At 42.1% G+C, this 22535-nt stretch overlaps 1 long non-coding RNA gene across 1 annotated transcript in view; it reads right to left on the reverse strand.

Annotated features, from left to right (window-relative positions):
* Nucleotides 1-2300: 2300 nt before the first annotated feature.
* Nucleotides 2301-22535, reverse strand: part of LOC146981747 (uncharacterized) — a 31420-nt gene continuing 11185 nt past the window's right edge. The window contains exons 3-4 of the long non-coding RNA XR_015036605.1: nucleotides 3969-4057; nucleotides 2301-2803 (exon numbers count right to left, since the gene is read on the reverse strand). This is a non-coding gene — a long non-coding RNA (uncharacterized LOC146981747). The remainder of the gene's footprint in view (nucleotides 2804-3968; nucleotides 4058-22535) is intronic.

Here is a 22535-nt window from a genome sequence, read left to right on the forward strand (position 1 = left end):
GTTCTGTGGCCTTAACAGCACATACAGCAAAGTCCCCTCTTTGTCTAGTGGATGGAAGCAATAATTATACTACTATTTAGTACAATATACTGTGCATAAACTGCATATTTTACACATATGTGTGTCTGCTATGTGGTTGTGTTTTGTTTGTTTTTTCATTTTTGTTGATTGAATAAATATTTGACATTTCATATATAATTTATCAGACACTAGCTTAATTTATCGAGTGGAAATAATATGGTACACATTTCAATTTTGTTATGGCTGATCTGCATTTTACAATTTGCTGCAGGGGATGTAACAGACCTTGGTGGCTGTGTTGGAGAGGGCTGTTACCAAGACGCCTATACTAAGGCATGCAGACAAATGCACTTACACGTAAACAGAGACACATAAACAAGCACACAAACACACACAGGCACAAGTAGGTAAACAATTCCCACTTTTGAGAGCTAGAGTTATGCCTTGGGCAACAAACCAATCATAGCTCTGCTGTATGAGCATGTTTTTTAGATAAACAACTGGTATTGGTAATTTGGCACAGCTCCCTTGGACATAGCAATGTGTAAGCAGTATGTCCTTAAACTGTGAGTATACCAAATGAGCTACACAGCAGCACCAAGTCAGATACAGGGACACGGTGCCTGAGGTCTCTTGGGTGCTCTTCTTTTCCCTGTAGCCCTGTGTCTGTCTGGCAGTGACTACATGGCAGTGTTAGGCCTGGCCCAATTAAACCTATTTAGAGAGCCTTCCGCCTTGGGCCCACCAGGGACTTAACATGTCATCCAACCTTCCACAGACATGTGACTTCCTGCCTGTAACAAAGATGGCTCATGCGATATGATGTAACCATTCCGCATTTAGTGAAATATGCACTTTTCCACACTCAGGTTTAATGTTTGTTATTGTTATTACTAAAATATCAATGATACCTGTTTTAGGGTGACTGTCCTTGTAGCTACTTTCATTCTTGGTGGTAGTGATGGGTGGGATGTGGGATGTGGGTTGGCTACATGGATGGAGATCAGATTTCCTACACCCCACAAAAGCAAACACAGCTAGTCGGCAGTGTGTGCTGTGCATCCCCGGAGTCCAACTGCTGCTCTGAAACCAATTTAGCAGCCCATGCTGGATGGAGTACACCTCTGCCCCCTCCCTCTTTTCTTCTATCCATCCATCCCTCCCTCCCTTTCTTTCCCTCTCCCTTCTGTGTCTACTCAGTTCTCCTCTCCCTGAGCGTTACTCTTTGGAAGACACAGTGAGACAGAGGGAGAGGGAGGGAGGAAAGGGTGGGAGAGTTTGGGCAAGAGAAGGGGGAAAAAGAGGGGAAAGGGTTCTCTTCTTTCTGAAATCATGCTCTGGATCAGTCTGGAGAGGCCTAGTGTGTTTGGATTGGCATGGCGGCTGGCAGACGACAGGGGGAGGTGGAGCTGGAAGAGAGTTATAAATAAACATTTCAACAGGGCTGGGTAGAGGTGTCGGCAGGCCTCAGGCCACGGACCTTCCCTAGGCTCCTTGGCACCCCTCCAGGTCACATTACATGAGTAAACTGCCGCACAGCAACACTGTGTGTGTGTGTGTGTGTGTGTGTGTGTGTGTGTGTGTGTGTGTGTGTGTGTGTCAAAAAGAGAGGAGAGACCTGAGAAGGTGGAGTGTGTGTTGCTATAGCAGCGAACTCAATGAAGGCCTCACTATGCCAAACCCAATGCAGAATTTGCATATTATTACATAAAAACAAAATGCTCCATTCAGGCTTTCCTCGCTGAAGATGTGTTAAGATGTGAATCTGTGGTGTAAAATCATCCTTCATTTATATTCAATAATCATTGACAAATGAAAAGAATTTGTCATTTAGTCTGTAAGTGTTTAAACAGTTAAAATAAATCTAAACATATGTCTCTGATGTTATACAAATTTTGCTCTGTGTTCTCCACCAAACTCCCAGGATTGATGTAAAATGTAGCTTTGCTTTCTGCTAATGATTATACATTTTTAAGTAAGTCAGTTGGTTTCGAAAATTATTTTGAAATGCTACCATTTCACTGGCCTGTAATGTTGTGCCACACTCCACGATATAGTATGCACGGAATCAGGAGGCATGTTTATCTACATCACTTTCCATAATGCTACGTTTAACTGTTTGCAACTTTTTTTCCTCCTACAGTAAGTGCAATTGATAATAAAAACTTTTTAAAAAACAAGAAAAACCGTGGGCATTTTACATATGCATACAGTACATACAGCTCTGCAGGTATTTGTCTGATCCACCACTACGTTGAACAGACATAAGATGAAAATGAAAATGTTGTCGTTCTGCCAACCACCTAACAGGCATTTTGAGAGAAGCCACAGGGGTAAAGTGCAGTGCAGTGAATCCAATCCTGGGAACGAGAACAGACGCCCAGTACTTTTCCCTCCTCTGCCCAGGCTGAGAGCTGTGGAGTTGGGCACTGGACTGAGAAACCCTTGGCAGCAACACTCTGCACTACATTTATGTGTTTTGGAATGCCAAAAATGGATATCGGTGTAAGGTGTGGTCTGAGAAAAGGTTACAAGAATGTTATGTACTATGTCTGTATTTACAGATGGCACCTGTGTGGGATGTACGCCTCACAAAACTGAATGTCCCTGTAAGAATCTTTGTGCAAATACATGCTATGTTTTATGACTTCTGCGTGCAGATTTCTTTGTCCAGTTTAAACTCAACCTCCCAGATGGTTTTCAGCCTAGTCAGGCCTCAGCACTCCCCTTGAGTTCCCCTGTGTAACTCAGGTTCACGGTTGATGGGGCAGATCCCACAGTTCTGTTATAGGAAAAGAAGCATTTTGGTTTCATGGTTACTTATTGCAGGCTGATTTTTATGGTTGTATTTTGGCACAGAGAACTGGTGCTTTTGGCTTCAACCATCCACATCTGTGCTCCACAGGGGTTATCTTGTGCCTTCACTGCAACCTCTTTAAAAGAAAAATGGCGTATGGTGATCATATTTAGCTGCATACTCTGAGGTGGACAACAACCTATAGAACTGTGTTGTAGGACAAAATGTCTGAAGATTTTTATTTGTGGCTGTACCATAATAGCAGCTAACTTTGAGACTTCTTGAACACATTAAGTCTTTCATAAAAAATAAATCTTCCAATGGAAAGCTGAAACGATAAAACACTGTTTTTAAAAGGCTAAAACAAAGAAAACTATTAGGAAGAATGGTGGATCCAGCTGCATATTAAATTAGGATGAAAGGGAAAAAAGAGAAGGCAAAGAACTTTAAAGAAAAAAAATAACTCAAAGGGAAATGTAGACCGCAAAATGCTGTGAAGTCAGAGCAAGCCTATCTCTTTTTAGTCAATTGTGGTTTTGCTCCACGATTTACTATAAAAACCTGGCAGCGTCCATGGGGGCTAGTTAGCAGATCCCATTGATATGACTGGAGCTGGGTGGCTTCACCACATGCTTGGCCAGGGGTGAAGTGACTCATAAACACTTGGAGGCCGGGTGGGGGTGGAGGAGGTGGGGTAAGGGGTGGACAGGGTCATCCACCTGTGGAGAGACTACGCAAGTCTGTGGTGCAAACAGACACCACTGACCCTCTGCTTGACAACAACTGCTACTGAGAGCAAACGAAATGTGAAAAGCAACTTTTCAGTCTGCTGCATTGTCTGATAGCAAGATACTAAAATCTGATTTTTCCAGTTCTCTCTTGGTGGAAACTATTGGATAGACTGTGGATTTAAAAAAAAACAAAAAAAAAAACAGCTTTAATTGATTGATTATAACACATGAAGTCTTATATTTTATTTTAAGAAAGTGCAAAAACATAATGTGTATACCTTTGGTTTATTTTATGGACTAGGTCCATTTTTCCACACATATATGTTATTACACGTCTGCTTTTTCTTCATTCAGAGAGAAAGAGAGAGAGAGAAATGGGGACACAGATAGGGGGAGGAAAAGCACTGCAATACTATTACCATTTCCTGTTTCTGTGGAGCCAGGGGTCTTCAGGGAGCGAGCTGAGAGGAGTCCTGGCGGCCAAACTCTTCTGATGGGCCAAGACACACTGTGGAATGGGGAGAAAAATCATGAAACCTGCCTGCAGAAAAACCACTTTTAAATAATCCCAACATGAGGCTTGGAGCACTACTTATACACCACTAGTACCTAATGAGAAATTAACTTAAAATCAGATAAGAACTCATAATAATCATAGGAATGGTGCGGTTCCATGACTGTAGCCACAATTTCTATGAAAAATCTATTTTCCCTGAATATTACTTACTTTTTTCTTTCTTTCTTTCTCTTTTTGTAATTCTCGATAAAACTAGTGGACTCACAATACTTTTCACATTTTTGCTGTAGGCATCTCATCTTCGAAACAGTAAAGCAACTGTTTCTAATTAAATTTTAGTATCATTTTCCAACTAGTCTTTACCAAGGAAACATTCTTATAACTCTGAGTCTTTTACACTGTGGCTTTTCTCTATAAACACTCATAATATTACACCACAAGTTTATTGCCAAAAGAAAAAAAAAAGAAACAGAAACATTAGCATTGGAGTTTGTGTGGTGGAGGTTAGATGAAAATATGTACAGCATCTATTAGAGCATTAACATTCTCTGAAATACAGGGTTGAATCTAAAATCTCCGTATGGATACATTACTGTTGCAGCTGCAACAATAATAAGAGAAAGTTTAGCCATAATTTGAAGTGTATTCTTAAAGATGAATTATTAATCGCATTTATAACCCTTCCTTAGTACTCACTTGGTGAAATTTAGTAAGTTATAATTATTACAATGAATTATTTAAAAATGCATAGCTCTCCTTTAGAACTACAGTTGCTAAGAGTAAGTATTTTAACATTGAAGCATCAGGTACATGTTTAAGCCAAACTGGAAATGTGTCTAGTAAGGGATCAGTTAAATAAACAAATATAGTCAAATAGGAGCTAAATGATGAGGAGCCCCAGAAACCCCCAGCCCACCCTGTAGGAGACCCCCTTTCTCCCCTAACAGTGCTACCCAACACAACCTCCAGCCCTGCCAGCATGCTGTTCTCCTGACAGGCTTAGGCTCTGAGGCCTAAAGAAAACAAACTGGCTCTGATTGTGAAAATAGTGCCGTAGGGCCCTCCCAGTGCCCGCTGCTTATCTCACACAAGGCAAGCTTTGTATATACTGTGGGGGCTCCTTGCTGGCCCTCAACCACCCCACCAGGTGGAGACTTCCAGGGCCAAACTCTCCTCCTTCATCAACCCTATTCCTCCTCATCATTTTCTTCCTCTGCCCTCATGCATACAGTGCTGCCTCCATTGAGACCACTGTGTATATTTTGAAAGGAGAGCATCAGGAAATTGATCCACAGGCCCCAAACCGGTCTGTTGGCAAAAGTAGTTCCTTAACAGTTGGAGATGATGAGACTTCCCTACCATGAAATGCCATGTGTGATTTCATATACACAGTATTTCTAATAACAGTTTGATATATAAAAATGCCATATACTGAATATGAGCATTTGTTCAAGTAGAGTATAAACAGTGTTTGAGAGTGGCAGCATTATATGGAGTGAAGCTATAACTTCAACTACATTTAGCATAACTACCCAAATCATAACAGTTCCCCATAGGGACCTATTTCAGCACAGTTCGCACAGTCATACACTGAGGTCCACTAATATTCAAAACAGATTAGACTGAAGTTACTCCTCCAACGACAACTCTAGGCAAGGAAGTTGTTTTCTCAAGCTTTCAGTTTTACTTTAAAACCACCAGCAGCAGCAGCAGGCTGGGGTGAAGAAACAAAGAAAACAACAGCAGATAAATACAGTAGCAGGTGTGTCAGCTGATTGCCCAAGTACATCAATTAGGCTGATGGCCTACACAACCTGCAAAACATTTATATTCTCTCTCGTACTGTATGTCTGGATATTTTAGTCCAAAGACACAGAGAACAAATTATGGATCAAGACTTCTTCAGAAACTTTTGACAAACACTTCCACAGGTGAGAGAGAGTGTCTGTGCATTCACAACGCGTTTCAGGAGTTCCTTACGTCAATGCAAAATTGAGTGGTCCTCTTCATAACCCCAAATTTCAGCAAGAAACATTGCAAATATGTGTCGGCACACACCCAAGAAAGCAGAGCAGAGATGTTAGACCACTAATGCTGTAGCATTGCCACTGTGGTTGCTGGGCATTTCTATTGGAGTGATATTTGACAACAATCACATGGCTGCCTGTCTGTCTGATGTTCAGCCAAGACAGATTGTCAGCATAAGAACAGATGCTTCAGTGTTGCTGGCTTGAAAATAGCTGGATACGATATTTGTATCGCCATCATTCGAAAGTCAATGATAACTCACCCACAACTATGAGTGATGTTTTCCCTGAGGTCATGAGCCAAGTCAAACTTCCAGCTATTCCAAGCTGGCTGGATGATAAAGATAGTTACCGTAGGCTATTTACTGAGACCGTCAGCAAATATGTAACAACAAGGTTTGATGCCAAAAACTGATTGGGGTTCACAAATTAATTTACTTAACATCTAATCATATTACAGAATATGACAAAGACAAGCCACGTTGGAAACCAGGCTGACCCTTGAACTTGTGGCGCTAAAAGGGGTGGAGTCAGTGGGAATTGGGAAAGTTCTGTTTGAGTATGTTTCGCCTCTCCATTTATAGGCAGTCACAACAACTTCTTTCTAAAATAATAATGCAGGGTAGGAAACTCAAACAGGTGCATACAGAAGTTATTTAGGAGCAACAGTGCACATATGATCAGTCTTGCATATTGTTGTGCTGCACCTGAGAAAAGGAACTGTGGACTGTTTATTTTATCGTTACGGTGTCTTGCCAGGTTATGTAATGGGATTTTAGTATTAAAATTTATTTCTGATTTTTCTCTGTTAAAGGGGTGAGGCTAGAACTAATCTTTGGCATGCTGATGTTAGTATTTGGCTCAAAGGACCACAAGAGCAACTGGCATTGCTTTGGACTTTTAGTCTTCTTGGTATGAGTAAAATCTGTTTGAGTTTGAACAAAATTAAAGGAGTAGCTATGCCAGGACACAAAGCCAATACAAAGCAGTTGACCTGAAAACTACAGCAGTGTGTCTCCCAAAAACCTTTGCCCATGGTGCACCTCTGACTTTCTTGCTCTAAATTCAGGTTCAAGGCAACATTATCTTACAACTTTGTACAAATCCACCTGGTAGACTCAATGCCCCAATCTGTGACCTACATGTGGGTGGACAGAGTTCCAACTGCTGTTGCCAGATGAGATACATAATAAATAATCAAGGCAGTTGTTGGTGAAGAAACTAGTGACTCTAGAGTGTTTTAAAATGAATCCCTGCCTTTGCAAACACTTAAGTGAAACTGGTGAGTAAACTATGGCAATACTTTTTGACATGACTGACTCTAAAACTTGATTGCCACTGATGATTTAGATGGCTGAACTTTTTCTCCTACTACCACATTCCACAGCTGTCAACAATTTTGGAACAATTTAGAATAATTTTGATGACTCTTTTTTTTCTTTTTTTTCAAGTAGACTTGTGCTATTTAGCTTGCCAGTAACACAGCAAGCTTTTTGCCATGCAGTCATTAGCTGATGCTAAGTAAATTAACAACAGCAGTCATCTCTAGTTGACAAAATTATCATGGAGATTTGAAGGATGATTCAGAGAGATCTGCATAATTGAGACCATAAGCTTCTCCAACATTCTTAGTGTTGATTAAAGCTCCACCGAGCAACAGTTTTGATATTACCACGAATCATGGGTTGCTAGTGCTAATCCCATTCAGAATTTACCAATGGTCCCTCGGAAGGCAATGTACAAAAACACAGTGCCAATGGATCCCAGTGCACAAGCTACACCAAGCCAATAGTAAACTACTTCACTTTAGCATGAAAGTAAAAAGCTCAGATAAACAAGTTGCTGCTGACAAAAGTCCAATAGCTAACAATTTTCCAAGGACTTAGTGTACCAAACCTTGCTTGATTGGCAAATGTTAAACTTAAATCTATGACTGGGCGTCGAACTCTATGTCTATCATTCTAGATTTCTGACTATTATCCACTGGCCACAGTGAACTCTTTGAACAGGTCTTATGACCCCCACCCCACATAGGACCTGTCTTCAGAAGTGGGTTCAGAAAGAAAAGCAAATGAAGTTCACCTTTTGGTTTGTGAGAGGTTTGTGTTTATTAGCTGTAAGATGGCTAGCAGTGGTACCGACCTCAGGCCAAGCCTCGGGAGCCTTTTCGCTGAAGTTAATGGGTGCATCCACTAAGGAAGATTGTGAGATGCAGTTGAAATTGAAAATACTTGGAATCTTTGAAATATGAGTTAAACGGACACAGAGGAGGTTTTTTTGGGGAGGGGGTTTATAAAAAAGTCTCACATTAATGTGGATGAATCTACGTTACCCACACTTGTTAATGGGTCCATATTTATGGGTCCATAAATATATCGTTTTGTCTTTATAGTTATTTTGTTATTATTATTTAGTGGTCGGCTCGCCCAGCATTTCCTGGTTTCGGCTTTGCGGACGCTGCCCGGGGGGTCATGGGAATAATGCTGCCAAATCGCCGTTTATGGTCGGAACTACGACGGTATCTGATCATCTTCGAACCTCCGACTTTCATTATTGATGAATGAAAACATTCGCTTTTGTCCGTCTTGCGCTGGTCCAAGAATTCTACCGTGTGCGCGAAGGCTCATGGGAAATGTGAAAACACTTCACTGTCAGCATAGGACCATTAGATGGAAAAATTACAAAAGACCGCCTGTGTCATTTTGGAATACATTGACAAATAATCGCTTTTGTTTGCTTACATACTGTACAGTATGATAGCTCACTCGCAAAATATACATACCAGTATGTAAACACTAATACTGCAAATATGCCTATACACATCATATACAAAACTGGGTTTCTGGTATCAAATTATCAACCATGTAGCCATGTGCCTATTCCTTCACTCAACTCCTTTACTTTCACTGCATGATAGGGATGCCATACTACTTCCTTTGCAATAAATCAAACATAGCAAGTTACACAAAGAAAATAAAGAATTGCTGAAGAGTATTCAATGAGGTTCAAGTTCCAAACATTATTCTTCATTCAACAAGATACATTGAGCATCTGTTGGATTCAGGTATGAGGAGAAAAATCAGCCTCATAATTGATTTAGCCTAATAGCTGTGATCTAGCGCAGCTGCCAGCTGTGTACACACACACACACACAAAGCACAACACAAAGAGCACCTTTACCATTCAGTTATTCATTCAACTGGCTGAAGATAGTGAAGTGGGGGTGGATAAAGAAAATAGGTAAAGATGAAGGCAAACTTCTGCTGATACTTTGAGGTTGATCCAAAATGGGCAGCAAATGACCATAACTAAATGTGGCAGTTTTTCTTTTATTTTCTGAGTTTTGTTAGTTTTCCTTAAAAAATAAAACACAATGATCAAATTTGTACCATGGCATAAGGGGAAACTAATATCTTCCATATGTAACATGAAAACGCTGAGCTGAAAAGCCTTGTTTGAGGAACATGCTGTTGCACCAACCATATTTCAGTTGGAATTCATTAGGAAGTTGGGGTTACATTTTTCTTATGGAAACCAAAAGAAATGAGAAATGTGGATGAGGCTGTTTTTTCCAGGGTCCTTGGAGAGTGTATAAGTGATCTGAGACACTCGGGGTGGCGTCTGGATGAGCATGGGTTTGGATCGGGACCCTGCATCTGGGGCACATGTGCCGTCAACAGGGACAGAGGGATACAGAGCCAAAAAATCTCTCTCTCTCTCTCTCTCTCCCTCCCTCTCTCTCTTTCTCCCTCTTTCTCTCTCCCTGTGTCTTTTTTTTCCTTTGTTTGAAATCTGAAAAACATCTAATGACTTTTTCTGACCATGCTACAAATCTGCACCAAGTCCTTCAGCTTCACGTTGTAGTTTTTAAACAGCTCTCGTGGCAATGAGTTTGGTTATTTATAATCAAATGTATTTATGAAAACAATTCTGTTGACACGCTCAATTGAAAAATGATCTCTGCAAAGACCAGATTTTCTCTGTGGTTAAAAGTGTTTGCTAGTGCAGAGGAAACACAAACCAGCAACAGATACACAATATTGCTGAGGACGAAAAGAGAAAAACAATGGAGGAGTTGTAAACAAAGGAGAGGCTGTGGATGTTGTGGTTCCTTGGCTTAACAAACCACATCTAGTCCCCCTTGCAGTCTCTTGGCATCTCTCTGGCTAGCCGTCCATTAGCAGCATCAGCGGGCCCGGGGCAGCCGACAGGAGTGTGACCGGAGATTATTGTCCTGTGTGCTTGTTTGGGTTAAGGCTTTAGATGGGGAAATGGGATTAGGACAGGCCCGGCTGGAGAGACACACACTAATGGGAAGCAGAGGAGCACTCGCCTGATCCTCCTCCACTCACAGAGAGCAACCCTGTTATCCCACCTGATTGGATTAGCCCCCTGTTAAATGTGCTATGATAAGGGAGGACCACTGCTGAGACTCTCCTCAGTGCTGCTGGGGTGGAAGCACACAGATACTGTACAGGGAGCAAATAGATTCCTCCACACTGTTTTTAATGGACGATATCTGTGTCATGTCTGGCTTGGTTTGGCTGTGATGACACAATCATAGTGTATACATAACATAACCTGACTATAGCATAAAGCACTGGGACCATCACTGTCCTGCTTTGTAGAGATTACTATTTGATGAATCACAGTAGTCCAGCCACACCATCTTTCATTTACCTTAGCTCCTGGGGTGGACCACTCAACTAAGGTTTTGTTTTGTTTTGTTTTTTACAGTAACTGCACTTTCCCTCTCTCAGCTTTTTATATGTATGCAAATCTTCAAGACTCAAACTTGCTAATTGCAGCTGCTCTACCAATCAGACAGTAATTACTGGTATCCTGCCTGCCTTTCCTTCCAATGGCTGAGCAGCTAATTTGAGCCGTGGTTTAAACAGCTGGAAAACAGCATCCCGTGGCAAAACTGGAGGCCTGTGTCTGAGTATGCATGCGTATGTGTGTGCGCGCGCGTGTGTATGTGTGTGTGTGAATCTGTGTTACTATTTATATATGGTGTGTGGTGCTTTTTGGAAAATTCTGTGTAAGGTATATTGAATTAAACTAGTAGGAAAATTTGCCTGCACACATTCTGGGAAGACGTGTGTAATGTAATATTCCTCCAAAAATCGCCTCCGTACCTCCAGCTTTTACCCAGAAAGTCAACGCCTCTATCAATATGTTAACTCTATCTGACCTACCTGTCAGCTTACTCCCCTTCTCTGTGATTGATTAACATTTTATTAATGTGTCCATTTGCCAGGTGATACAGCATGACACACAGTGCCTACTCTAGGTGATGATTGGATTAAAAAGGTTACTGATCCCATAATTGCTTTTAAATTACACTCCATGTGAATGTGTGTCATTAATGTAATGATTATCCACATCACACCAATGTTACCTCAGTGAATCTTTAGGCATTTAGTCTTGATAAGGTGACATGTCACACTCATCATCAAACACAGACATAATCTGCTCAGACAAAAAGATTCAGGATTCATTTCAAGAAAACATCACATGCCATTACAAGTGAAAGCAGCAACGTCCAGTCTACTGACCACTTCGCCCACCTGCTGCTCATTTGCGGGTCATTTTGGTAAAGTACAACTCCACAGTTTTCTACAACATAAACGTAAAGGTTCTATAATCACTTAAAACCAAAGCCACCACATGTCCATCTGACAGCCACTTAAAGAATCAGTCCTTGGTATACAAATCACTGTTAGCTAATTAACTAAATTGTTGTTAATGTGGAGTATGTACAAAGGCTTCTGCTCTCTAATGGCCAAGCAGGTAGCAAAACTCTGCAAAACAATCACAGCTAGGGATGTTTCTTCAAGGAATAGTTGTATGAGGATGAGTGGTGGATAATCTGTTACCAATGATTAAAATGTTTATTGTCAGTGAGGTTCATGAGGAAAACTGGCTCTTTTTCTAAAACTATCTTTTGACAGTACTTGTGCTCATTTTTCCTACATTTGTTTTATAGCTAAAAACACATTTCTCCTCCAGAGTCATTTTCACAATTGCACTACTTTTCATTTACAGACTGTTTCCCATTGCATGTTTTCATTTTTGTCTCATCTCTTGCTCATTAGCTGCAGATCTGTGACTTCAGCAGAAACAGCTCGAGGACGCACTCCCATATCCTGATGTGACTGTAATATTATTTTGTAAACAACAAAAAGTGGAACATTTACAACTGTCAGCTGTAGCACAAACTATACTGCTTCAGCACAAGCATGGGCTTGGCTTAACCCAGGGCCCAGGGCCGTGATTGTAAAGGTTGTTCTGTTTGTGAACTAAAACAAGCAAAACAAGTATGGAAATAAAATTGATAAGGCCTACTGTATGTGGCTGGTTAGCTGCTGTCATGTAGTCCAGCTGTGCAACAGGCAGTGAGCAGGGTTAAAAGATATTTTGTAGTCTTTTCTATTGCAGCAGAATATTTTCCACCAGTTTGTGTTTTGTTCATCCAGTAATTTCTTGGGGTAAGAAATGCTTCATGCTTATGCAACTGAATGTGTCAGTGGAGTTTTTGGCTCAGGTAGGCACGCAAAAAAAATTGGCTTAGGGTCCAATTACTGTACTTGTATAATGGCCCAGTGACTGTTTCAATGGTTGAGCTTGATGTAAACCGAACTTGAACTCAGAACACTCTGACAGATAGCTGAGTACAGCCTGGAAGGAACAATTAATCTATTACGGACTGGATATATGCAGGAAAAGACTGAAAATATATCATACGTTATATTTAGCAAATGTCCACGCAATGTGTGTGCAAATTATCTACCTACATAATGTCATGTTACTTTCTGCAGCACATATATTCATAGTAAAGACAATACATGCATTCACGTGTGTGTACCTGTGTGTTTCAATGAGTGTATGACCATTCAGTCTTCATGTGTGAGCCTAGCCGTGTTTGTGTGTGTGCGCTTATGTGTCTGTGGGTCTTTCTCATCCAGAGCAAGTCGTGAAACCTAATTGCTTGCACATGTGGTGGATTTTCAAGTGTTTAGAATAAAGTTGGTTTCAAGAAGAAGCAAAAAAATGTGGGGGGGGATTGGAGGGAAGCTTAGCAGTCTGCAGCAAGAGACAGCCCGCCTAAACCCCTCCCTCTGCTGAAACCAATGCCTTTCTCTTTCTCTACCCACAGGAGTAAAGGGCAGAGGTCATGAGGGAAGATCTCTGTGATTGGACACAGGCATGCTGCATCAAAAGTGGCGTTCAAGCTATAGTGCGTAATGTGAGACTCCCTTGCATCCGATCAAAGTGATATCATGAATGAATATGTCACAACCCAACATCTACCTTGTAGTGATTAAATGTATAAGTAAATATAAAGCAAATGAGGCAAAAAAAAAAGAAAAAGGAAAGTCGCGCATACCTCGCCTTACCCCTCCGCTCACCCCTCAGTCATTCCAAAGGGGAGATAAAGTGTTCCAGAGACAGGCAACCAAGCACAATTTCAAAGATGTATCAGAGGCTAAAGATGGAAAAGTGCTTTTAATCTTGTGTAACCCTATAGGGCTCTAAATGGGAAAGGCTTCAGAGAAAGAATCCTTTAAAGAGGACATATAATCCTAATTAAAACACAGAACAGAGCCACCACTTGATCTGCAGGGGCCTCAGCTTGAGCTCAACCATCTTGTAGTTCGGGATCTTTTATTGTTGTTGAAGCCACACTAATGAAATAATGGTGGCAGTCTACAGAAGCAAATCAAGCAATCATTATTGCTATCCTACACTGTTCTAATGAATACCTTCACTTTAAGCAAACCCCTATTTGAAGCATGTGTAAGCTTCAAGGCCAACAAGAAAATAAACTTCAAGTGATCAGAAGGTCATTACACAATCTGAAAATAGACCTTCTTTCACAGCATAAGATGTTGTTTTGTCCATATTTATTGCAATGAATGCAACCTACCCTAAAACAAGTGTTACCTTCAATGTAACCTTTACTTGCGTGGACTTTTAAGGAGGCAGAAAAAGTTGGTTTATAAATAAATTTAATGACAGAAGTTAGATTGTCCCCTCCTTTACATGATCTTTCCGTCACTCTCTTTTGTCTCATTTTTAACAATCTGTGTCCTTTTCTTTACAGTGGTGAGTCCCCCCCCCATTCCTCCCTTCTTCCATTGATCAGGGTAATTGAGAACAGCCATGTCCCCCCACTTCTCTGCCGTCCTCTCTCACTGCCCCTCCCCAGCCTCATGAAAGCCCAGACATCTGGTCCGCATACACCCCAAATCTTCAGCCCCCTCCCTCCCCCCGGTCACCTCCGAGCCCCTGTCCTTCTCGGGAATAACCGCACTGAGTCCCAAGACATTTGAGCGGCTGAAGAACAAGAAGATGTAGAAGAAGAAGAAAAACACACATGCAAAGAAGACAAAAAGATGGAGAAGAAACTGAGCACACAACAAAAAAAAGCAATAAAAGTGAGGCCAAAGCCTTATGAAACCTATTTTGTAAAGCAAAAACATGCTGCATTGTATGACTATTATGTTGGTGTTGTCATTGTGGGATAGAACTAGTATAACGTACAATAATTTTAAACGTTTTTATCAAGTCTTGATTTTTTATCGCCTTTTTATAAGTCGTGAAAAACTCTTTTTTATTCTTTTAACTTGCCGTGGATTAAGAGAGTGCCATATGAAAAGTGACTGAGAGGCCTGATTCTCCGGCAGCAGGGTCATTAGCCTTTATGCATATAATATGGGCATAAAGGCTATGGTATTAGGTATTATGGTGCTATAAAGAACTGACAATATACCAATGAAAAAATATATTGTGGTACTCTGTAGTGCCTTTATGCTGCGAAATGTGTTTCCTCTCCCGACTGCAACGGACAATGGGATGATAGAAAGGGAAGTGTGGGATTTTAACTTTTATGTATAAATATGCAAGTGTTACGTGCGTGTGCCTGTGTGTGTTCATCCAGCAGCAACAGCCGCAGCAACAGTGGCAGCGGCGGTGTAAGTTACGTGTTACAGATAGAGATCAGGCAGGGACAGATTTAATTAACAGATATCTCTCCTTAATGTAGATTCTTTTGGCTCCCTCAGATACATCCCCTTGTGCTTATCCAACCAGAAATAACTTATCTTGGCTCTGCACTAGTCGTAATGTATTTCTTACAGCGTTTAAGGGAACAGGGGCTTCAGCAGAGAGACTACACCTTCATGTTTACGCACAGCAAACAGCAGTTGATGAGATTAGCACTCTGAAAACTGTCGCTAAAATCTGCTGTATGTGTTACATTCACATACATACTGTGCAGCGTTCCACACGTTGTCTTCAGAAACTCTGCATATGTGTGTGTGTGTGTGTGTGTATTAATTTGCTCGCCATAAACTAAAGCTAATAGAGATTTGCCCTTTTAACTATCTCTCAAGGTGACCAGATTACTGACATCAATTAAAGCAGGTCCTGTTGGCTGGATGCCCAAAGCACACGCTCACCCTTAGAGGAAGAGGAAGGGATCATCATCCAATAAATCACAGAACGAAAGGAGAGACGGGGAGAGAGAGAGAGAGAGAGAGAGAGAGAGAGAGAGACGGACGTAAAAGTGAGTAAAACTGCAACATGGAGAGAAACGCTGAAGAATAACTTTTGTATCCTCATAGAGGCCTTTTGCCCTACAGCAGGTTACGAAGCCTTTTTCAACAATTCAATGAGGTAAATAATTAAATAATAAAGTTTAAGGCTTATGGATTCTATATATGGATTCTACAGTAGGTACAGTCCTGAAAGTTGCCGCAGCTCACTGATCTGGAAAGAGTCAATGGGATGGAAGAGGTAAAGAAGGAGAAATCAAAGACAAGTAAATGAGAGTTTAAAAAGAGAAGGTCACAGGCAGATTCCTTTTCAGCTGCACTGAAAAACTCCTGATGACGATTATTCACACAAGCTTCAACACAACACGGTTGACACATTTTTTTTTTGTTTGCGTAATAGCATTGTTTCATACGACACACTGTTCCAAAGTATTTATTTGTTGGCATGCAGGAGTATGTGTGTGTAGGTCTGTTCATTTGGTTACACTTCACATCTGTGTTTGTATCTACATGGGTATGTTTGTGTGTTTGAAACATCTTGTATATTTTGAGTGTGTGCATGTGTCTGCAGTTTTTTCATGTGTGCATGTGCACTCAAATTGTGTGTGTGTGTGTGTGTGTGTAAGTCTGACTCTCCCCCAGGTAATTGTTCATCCCCACTCATTAACACTTAACACTGATAGTCGTGAGCTAAAGTTGCCTTAATGTGAGTCAGAGTCCCATATCTAAGTCCACCGGCAGGCATCCCACTCCTCTCATACTTAACCTTGTGGATTCAAAGTATTACACATCATTATAAAGGAATGTGAGGGCCTGTGGCTTGGTTGCTTGTTCAAGAGAGAGATCCACGAGTCGAGCTCCCGCATTTACCCCCAGTCTCTTCTTTTACAGTATTTCCCATTTGGCCCCTGGTGTAGGGTTACTTGAAACCGAATCAGTGGCAAGTTTCTGGCGAATTCATTATGCAGGTGATGCAACGTCAACTTCTTTGTGTGGGTGGGATAACTGATAGTAATCACTCCCTTAAGGGCATGTAGACAACTACGCACTGCTACTGCTGCAAACACGGCTGCTGTGCATCCAACACATACTTCATTCATCAAACATATCAAGGGTAAACGCTGTGAGAGGCGCGTCAGTTTGTGCAAGACGGCTGAATTCCAGAGGTACTGTGGGCATCAAAACAGGTTGCATGTGTGCAGCAACTGATGGAATGAAATGTTTCAGCATGTCCCCCCCCCCCACACACACACACACACACACACACACACACACACACACGATTCCATCATTAAAAGGACTAAAATACAATCCAATGACACATAGCACTCTGTTTAAAAGCATACTTTGAGGGTGGATGAGGAACTTTAATTAACCTGGGTTGCAGATAGGAGGGAAGGAGCAGTTATCCAGTGGCCTCTGGCATGGTGCCTGTCCAGCCTTGAGAGGTGAAATATATTCTTATGGATCTGAAGTCAGCGCCATGCAATATTCTCCCCCTTCACATGCACATTAACCTTGCAGGTGCGAATACGGACAAAGATTGGGACAGATGATAGAGAGAAGGGATACAAGAGATAAGGGGCAGATGAGAGAGAAATAAGAGAGGGAGGTGGAGGGGAGGTTACCCGACCACTTCATCGCACACAGTCAGCAATGTAATCATGAGCCTAACAAATATAGTTACATATAGACATAAAGTTCTCCTTAATTTAAAGCTGGACTGTGGTACTTTTACACAAAAACGTGCCACATTGAAGATCCTGCCAAAATGAGTTCACATATTGCCCATAAAACCAGGGTTTTAAATGTGGTGTGTAAGGCGAAAGTCCCATAATGATTGGTTTGCCATAGCTCACTAGGGAAGGTACAACGAAGCATAAAAAGGCAGCAGCATACAACAGGTAGGAGTATGGTAAAGCTTAGAATAAAAGTTTCTGATGCTCCAGATAAAAAAAAGGGGAAAAGATTACAGTCTAAAAAAAAAAGTATCTACAAACAAAGTTGACCACAGGTGTGGCATTTTCTCGCCGGACAGCGCTGTTTTCTGTAGTTACCCTCAAAACCAGAAGGGGGAGACAAAAGTTCCACAAGACAGGTTTGAAGAAAAGTGTAGAAACACTGTCGTCGCAATTGAAAAAGATAACTGATTGTTTTAAATGATTAAAACATTTTCCTCGCTTCAATGAAACTGCATCCCGAAACTTATCAGTTCATGTTGTACCACCTGACCCCTTGGCCTATCCAGACTCTGTGCCTCCCCCTTCTCAATCCCCTACCCCCCAGGTTAGTGACTCCATAGACCTTGGGTCCAACTTTCCCAGACGGTGATTTAAAATAACAATTGCATGCATATCAGGTTTCAGGCCTCTGAAATACATGTGAGATGAGGTAATGTGATCAGTCCAGAGCGCCATCCAAGCCCCTCTCTAACTCCCTCCCTTTGTGAATGTGCATGCATGAGTGCACATGTTCGTGTCTTAACTATTTGTCTTCATGTTTTAAGTTAAAGGTTAGCAAAAATATATCTGTGCCGATGCTGACCTGTACATTTATTGTGTTAAGGGGACGTCTATTTATTTTACATGTAGAGTGAAGAATAAATAATAGACAGAGCTTCATTATATTTCCGTCATATTGGACACCGTGTCAAGCGTGAGAGCTTAGTGCCTGTTTTCAATTAGATCCCAAGTTAAAACAGCATTAAACTCTTACATGGTTTCATTGAGTCAAAATTACAACTCAATTAATACCCCATAAAATGGTCACAGAGTTAACGATTGAGCAAAGAGACGGAGCCATAGCGGTACCCATAACATTAAAATCAGAAGTCAGGGTTACAGTGCCTCACTGCACATGGAGAGGCACAGGACGCTTGTCGACCCAGTAAGTGACAGTGAGTAAACACTAATAATAGCCTCCATAAAGCCACTCATATGGCACTGTGGGCCAGGCCTATGGGGACCATTAAAGATGCCTCGGCTTAGGGCATCCCTCGCAAAAATCTGGGCAGAAGTGTTGTGGTTTGCGTGACACTGGTGGATGGCAGTCGACTGAGGTGATAAGAGCGACTCGTGGAAACAAAGAGCCAGAGGGACAGATATGACAAGCAATTAGAGTAGAGAATAAAAGCAGCCATTATGCAGGAAAGAAAACTACAGGTGAATGCTCTGCAGTGATGGAGCAGCGCTCTGATTAACAGTAATACCAGGAGAATTGTTTTTCTGATTAGGAGGGACTGCAGCTAAGCATGGCATTTCTATTCTCTCTATGATTTGTGGACTTCTCAACCAGCCCTGCACGAAACACTAACAAACCACCTGAATACAGCCCATAAATAAAATATTAGAAAAGCAAGCATATAACACAAAGTTATCCATAGAGGTAAAGAAGACCAGGCAGGCTTGTTTTTTGCTTGCTCTGTACTGTACGCAAAGCTTTCGGATCCTCCACTGTCCCCCACCTCCCCCCACAGTCCAGTTCCCTGTAATTTTCTTCCCTCATCTCTCAACCCCCACACCTCCTCTTCCCCTCCTCCCCCTCTACATGGCTTTAATAAACACACACTCCTGGTTTAATCTCACAGTAACACGTTCGTCTCAGTGCAGAGACAGGGCCGAAATCACTCACTCCTCTCCTCCCCCACGTGTCCCTTCTATTCTCTGGGCCCCTTCCCTCCCATGACAGGTACCTTTCAATCAGGTAATCATTGGTTAAGTAACCATTTTCCATTTCTGCCCTCCATTGAAGGCTGGCCATGTAGAGAAGGCTGCGCCTTGTAGGTATGGCTGCTAATGGGGCGACAGACAAGGCCTCCCCATTCTGTCAGGGGGAGCTGAGAAGGAGAGTCTCTTATCAGCACGCCACAGCCACCATTCCTCACCAAATTGGCTTCTCCTTACCATCTCCCTTCTTTCTCCCCCTTTCTCTTTCTACTTGCCACCATTCCCACCTGCTTATCCATAACTCCTTCCCACCCTTGTAACTTTTAATATAACTGAACAAATCAGAGGTAGCTTCTTTTTTTCAGATCACTGTGCTGTATGAGGAATGATGACAGGTCACTTCACTTACTTCACAGGTTGCTCCAAGTGCAATCTGCTGTATACTTGAGAGAGCCATCCAGAAGAGACAACCCTTTATTCTGAGAACTGCAAAAATCCTTTCTGTAATTTTCCATAGCCCCTTTTCTGTTCCTCATTTTTAATTTTTCCCCTTTTTTTCCTCTTTCACTGATTCCAAGTTTAAAGTGAAAACATTGAAACAACTAGTGCCATAATATGCAATCGACCATTACACATGGCTCCCTTTTTTCTCAGCATTTTTCCAAATATTACTACACATTCCCTTTTATCCCTGGATGTGTGCAATTAAAGTGCAATCTCCTCTCCTGCTCCCCCCTCGGTCCCATATGTTGTTGAGTGGCGAAGCTGTTGAGAAAGAGAAGTGTTAACCTCCTCTCCAAACCGCAGGCAGAAGGGCTGCATTCCTCCCTGAGTACTCAACGTGCTGTTTATCTGCATCCATGCACTCCATCACCATGGCAACCCCAACCAAATACACTGGCCTGTTCAACTCTGTTTAATTTTTTCCTCCCTTTTTTGATTTCATCACTGGGCTCCCATGCTCACTCTCACTAAGATAAACAGAGATGGAGCCCGTACTCAGCCAAGCCTGCGTGAGTTTATTTTGAGTCTCCGCCCGGTTCGGTCCATGACGCTGTTTCGCCATCCCTCTCACTTTTCACAGCTTGAAAATTGGAAAATGCTCAGCATTTGTGAGGCAGAGGAGACTGGAGCTGTGGTTTGGGTTGGCTCGACTCATCTGAGACATAACGCCCCAAATAGTTTCGGAGCAGCGTGTTCATTGCAGAGCTTACGACATGTCAACTCCAGAGATGAGACTAGCCTAGTCTAAAACAGTGTGGCCTCTGGGACCAGTGAGGATTCATAATTTATCTGTTTACACACTGTCACCACCATCCGAAATAAACAAATTTTATCACTCTCTTTCATACGCAGAGTTCACACACATGTAATCTCACACAACCTTGTCATATTCAGGAAATCAGGGGATGCCAGTGAGATGAGCCCTAAAACTCACATTAATGGACCAGCCTGTAAGACGACACTTTGTTCTCTTAATTAGCACTTCTTCTCCTCCATTCAGCCGGCGTTCCAATGGTTGACTATTCCTTTATTAGGCAGGATTCCATCTCCAGCTTTCCAATAGGCACTTAACTCCTGCCTAATAGAGGATTTTCCCACACTTCCTCTGACAAGCCATTCAACTGAGAAGAGTTAATTTGTTTCTAATGCTTGGCTAATGGAGGATCCTGATGGCAGGAATTGAGTGCTGGATTTTTTGGGATTGACTTCCTCGCCACATCCTCGTCTAATATGAAGTCTATATGATGAGATTTTTTTTTCCTCCTTTAAAACCACAGAGTTGCAGCAAGAATCAGTTTACCCTGAGGTCTTAAGAATGAAAAAGACGGCAAAATTGAAATGAAAAACTTCAGGCTAAGTTACACTCTAATACACATGAAGTTGAATTGAGTGTTGAGCCCTTAAAGTCTAATCAGAAGACACAGTTTTGCACTGAGAGGGGAATGCTCTCTTGTAGCGGTGCATACATTGTTGCTTTTTATTATTTCTCTTTTTTTTACCCACTGTGGTTGTCAGAGGGGGGACTCTTTGGGACTATCTCAGCCCTGCAGTGGCCAGTCAGTTAGCGTGTGAGTGACAGCCTGTGGCACTATCAGCTGTCCTGCTGCACAGCAGGAGTGTCAGTGAGAGAGAGCTGGGGTGAGGACGAAAGCAGAGCCAGGCCAGGCGCAGGGGATGAGGCTCACTGAGGGCTATCTGGAAATAGCACTGTGGCCCAAATATGGCTCCTCTAATCAATCTAATTCCGTCTGCAAGCTCTGGCCTTCTCTCTCAGACGTTTCACTGCGTCAAGATAACCTTATCTTAACCTGCCACATCCTTTACAATTAGCGCTCTCTCTATAGACATACACAATAATAGCACACACCTACACTGTCAAACACACACACACAGGCACACACACACACACACACACACAGATGCATGCTCTAGTGTCTGCACACACACAAATCGTACACCAGCATAATGCAGCGTAAATCAGCTTTTGATTAATGTTTTTCTGCTTGTTTAATTTAATCCATCTGTATTTTAATGTTGCTTTTAATAGATTTACAAAACCTCACATCTCTACACGAATAATGCAAACCATGCAAAGGCCCTGCGTTTGTTGTGTTTCCCCTAGGTTTCATATGTTTGCTAATGTCCGCAGAAGCTGTCAAACATTTAGCATGATCTGGGAAGTGAAGTGCATCCACTGGGATGGCGCATGACAATAGCGTGAAAAGGCAACTGTTGTTTCATAGCAAAACTTCAGCTCTGCGCTGCTCATACTTCACACCTGTGTTCTGGAAGAGCGAGCAAGCACCAGCGGAGCATCATACACCGGTGACAGATGATCATCAGAGCATTTTGGTGTGGCTACTGTGGTGGAGGGTGGGGTGGCTGGGGGGTGGGTGGGTGTTTAAAGTGCCGTGGGCTCTGTCACGTCATCTTAGATACTGTAGGTGGGGGGTGGAGGAGTATGAAGATGAGGCTTTAATGAGCTAACACTCAACATGGCGACACTCACCACACCTGATCAGCTCCTGATTGCCATGGGAATCCTCTGTTCCCTAACCTGCCGGGAGGCAAAACAGAGACAGCAAATCCTGGTGGAAACATGGGCAGATCAAAGAGAATCTGCCAGAAATGAATATGTTTATGCTTGTGTGCATTAGCATAAGAGAGGAGGGTGTAAGTGTAATGATCAAGTATAAGAGTAGCTGTGAGTCTT

Source organism: Trachurus japonicus, chromosome 9, assembly GCF_045865225.1.
Source record: "Trachurus japonicus isolate A0001 chromosome 9, Traja_1.0".
Taxonomy (NCBI): Eukaryota; Metazoa; Chordata; class Actinopteri; order Carangiformes; family Carangidae; genus Trachurus; species Trachurus japonicus.